General features: G+C 40.7%; 1 non-coding gene across 1 annotated transcript; it reads left to right on the top strand.

Annotated features, from left to right (window-relative positions):
* The first annotated feature begins 1,740 nt into the window (after positions 1-1,740).
* Positions 1,741-1,847, top strand: LOC141709695 (small nucleolar RNA R71). The gene has a single exon (XR_012570260.1). It is a non-coding gene; the product is annotated as a small nucleolar RNA R71 (small nucleolar RNA).
* The last annotated feature ends 2,036 nt before the right edge of the window (positions 1,848-3,883 follow it).

Genomic DNA, 3,883 nt, shown 5'->3' with positions numbered 1-3,883 from the left:
CTCCAGGGAGAAGCATTAAGATATTGTAATCGCTCATTGCCATCCTTATCATCACTGTCAAAGTCCCCCACTAAGGCTTTCTCTAATGCATCAGACATTAGCATATGATCCAGTTCTGAAGTAACCGCAGAATCAATCAAATCCACCTTTAAGCACTCCTCGTCTTCTGTAGGGAATTTTATCGCTTTGAATACATTGAATGTCACATCATGATCCTGCACCCTCATAGTAAGTTCACCTTTCTGCACATCTATCAAGGTACGGCCTGTAGCCAAGAATGGTCTCCCCAAGATTATGGGAATCTTCTTATCTTCCTCAAAATCCAGAATAACAAAGTCTGCAGGAAAGAAGAGCTTATCCACCTTTACTAGCACATCCTCCACTATGCCTCGTGGGTATGTAATAGAACGATCAGCCAATTCTAGAGACATGTAGGTGGGTTTTGGATCCGGAAAATCCAACTTTTTAAAGATCGACAACGGCATCAGATTGATGCTTGCTCCCAAATCACAAAGGCACTTGTCGAAAGACAACTTGCCAATGATGCAAGGAATGGTGAAGCTACCTGGATCTTTAAGTTTTGGAGGTAACTTTTGTTGCAACACATCACTGCATTCTTCCATTAGAGCAACGATCTCAAGGTCATCTAGTTTCACCTTCCTTGAAAGAATACTCTTCATAAACTTCGCATAACTAGGCATTTGCTCCAGAGCCTCAGCGAAAGGTATATTGATGTGAAGTTTCTTGAACACCTCCAGAAACTTACCGAACTGCTTATCCAGCTTTTGTTGTTGCAATCTCTTAGGGAAAGGTGGAGGAGGATAGAGCTGTTTCTCCCCTGTATTACCATCAGGCCGAGTGTGTTCAACAGTAGTCTTCCTTGGTTCCGCCGCTTTCCCCTTTTGCTTAGCTTCTTCATCTCCAACTTCAGATTCTCCTTCTTTTGCCTTTTAAGCATCATCAACCTTCCCAGACCCTAAGGTAATAGCCTTGACTTGCTCTTTAGCTTCCTTCCTGCCTGGTACTTCTGTGTCACTGGGAAGTGTGCCAGGTTAACGATTGAGCACCGCATTGGCTATTTGACCGATTTGATTCTCCAAGGTCTTGATTGACACCGCCTGACTCTTGCACAACAGTTTAAGTTCCTCAAAATCAGCACTAGTGGGGGCAGCTGCACCTCCCTGTTGAGGATATGATTGCCTTTGAGCATACTGCTGTGGTTGCTGGAATCCGGGTGGATTGAACTGTTTACTCACACCTTGCTGATATGGTGGCTGAATAGCATTCTGATTATTACTCCAGCTGAAATTTGGATGATTTCTGTTGTTAGGATGATAAGTAGCTGGCACAGGCTGCTGTTGTCGCTGATAATTGTTCACATACTGAACAGATTCGTTAACAAGAGAACATTGATCCGTAGCATGAGAACCTACACAAAGCTCACAGACCATAGCTATTTGATTAACTCCATAGGTAGCTAGAGAATCGACCTTCATAGACAGCGCTTGGAGCTGCGCTGCAATAGCGGTGGCTGCATCGACTTCCAGAATACCTGCTACCTTCCCCGACATCATCCTTTGAGTTGGGTTCTGATGCTCATTTGTAGCCATAGTCTCAATAAAATTATAAGCCTCAGTATAGCTTTTGGCCCACAAGGCGCCTCCAGCTGCTGCATCGAGCATGGGCCGAGATTGGGCCCCTAAACCATTATAGAAACCAGTGATCACCATCCAATCGGGCATTCCATGATGTAGACACTTTCTCAACATTTCCTTGTAGCGCTCCCAAGCTTCGCACATAAATTCTGTAGGTTGCTGCGCAAACTGAGTAAGAGCACTCCTCATAGCAGCAGTCTTTGCCATTGGATAAAACTTCACCAGAAACTTTTGTGCAAGATCTTTCCAAGTAGTGATGGACCCAGCTGGTTCAGAATGTAACCAATCCTTCGCTTTATCCCTCAATGAGAATGGGAAAAGCCTCAGCTTGATAGCCTCATTAGTCACACCATTATATTTGAAAGTACTGCAGATCTCGACAAAATTCCTTATGTGCATGTTGGGGTTTTCAGTCGCAGCTCCTCCGAAAGAAACAGAGTTCTGCACCATCTGAATAGTGCTCAGCTTGATTTCAAAGTTATTGGCCTCAATAGCCGGGTGCATGATGCTAGACTGAATGTCATCAATTTTAGGCCGAGAAAAGTCCATAAGAGCTGGATCTGCCGGAACAATACGATCACCAGTTATTACTGGCTCCTTCTGCTCACTTCCTGAATCTGAATCTTCAAAATCTATCTTCTCTGGAATATCAAGAACTTCGTCTGTCTCCTCAGCTATATCTAAAGTCCTCTTGCGAGTACGAGAATGAGTTTGCATAAATGCTCGCTAAAGTACCTGAAACACAACTGAAAATAATAAGTAACATGTCTTAATCACAGAGTCCTAACGACCAATAATAGTAAGTACATAAACTAAACAAATACGTCGAGTCCCCGGCAGCGGCGCCAAAAACTTGTTAGGGCGAAAACACGCGCTAATATTCACGCAAGTATACGCGTTCGCAAGTAATATAGAATACTTTCTAGTTCATTCCCACAGAGACTCAGACTAATTATGTTCAATTAAACTCACTCACCAATGTATGATTACTTCTCAATGTTAAGACAATAACACTTAGATTTGAGTAACTAATTATTAACTACAATTAACTACTAAAATTAACCACTTAATTAACACTTCAAATTAATAAAATTAAAACACTCATGAGATCACAACTTTATTACTACTTCCTTCAATAGTCATTGTTATTACCCTTAGCATGCAACAGTGATGATATTAATCGAATAACACAAAACTGATAAAAGCCAACTTTCATTGTACTAATACCATTCTACCAAACATCCACAATTAAGATAGAAGTTGAATAGGCATCAAATATGTTGAGTCCCTATATGTCTACAGAAATTGACAACATAATGATTTAAGAACAAGTTATTCCTTTTGATTACATAGGGCGAATAAAACGGTTAGAGTTACCCACTAATCATGCAGACACATACATGAACCTATGCTAGTATGGCAAGTTCTAAATCTCGAGATCCACCGTCGCTTCACAAGAGATTAACACCCTATCTTATATGTTCGCGACGCACATAAGACGAATACGCACAACCAATACTCGATATCATACAATCATCACACACTAAGGTATTAAATAACTAACTAAAGAATTCCATAGGAAATCCATTACGACCCCATGATCACGATTAGCCCATGTTAGCACTCATCGTCATCATGGGTTCATATGAAAACATGATAAATAAACACAAAAGAATAATAACTAAACTAATTATATTAAACTAGAGTACGTCACAAGAGTAATAGGTTCAAAGCAAAGAAAACTAGCATCCAACGTTACAACAAAATAAAGAATCACAAGAAAATATGCTTCCTCTTCATTGCGGTGTGCTAAAACGGTCTTCTTCCTTATCTCCTTCGCTCCTCGATTAATACAACGATCCAACACACGTGAAACGTCTCTGAAATCTACTTATATAGGAGTCCCATAACACTCAGATTACTCAGAAGTTGGAAGCCAAACAGAAATAGAAGTCTAAAATAAATATTCTGAATTCTCGACCCTGCGCGGCCGCTCAGCATAGCTGAGTGGACGCTCAGACCCTTTCTGGAATTTTTGTCTGTTTGCACTGTTTCTTCACTGTAATCTGCTCCTCTCTACCCACTTGCAATGCTGAACACATGTCAAGGCTTATTATTGATGATTTCTCCCTCGAAATGCAACTAATACCCTGAAACGCACAAACACTAGAAAAAGACATCAAATACACAAAATACTTGATTTCAAGATACCAATTTAAGCTATTATA

This window comes from Apium graveolens, chromosome 2 (assembly GCF_009905375.1).
Source record: "Apium graveolens cultivar Ventura chromosome 2, ASM990537v1, whole genome shotgun sequence".
Taxonomy (NCBI): domain Eukaryota; kingdom Viridiplantae; phylum Streptophyta; class Magnoliopsida; order Apiales; family Apiaceae; genus Apium; species Apium graveolens.
The sequence above is the reverse complement of the archived record's forward strand: the minus strand, read 5'-3'. Positions and strand labels throughout refer to the sequence as shown.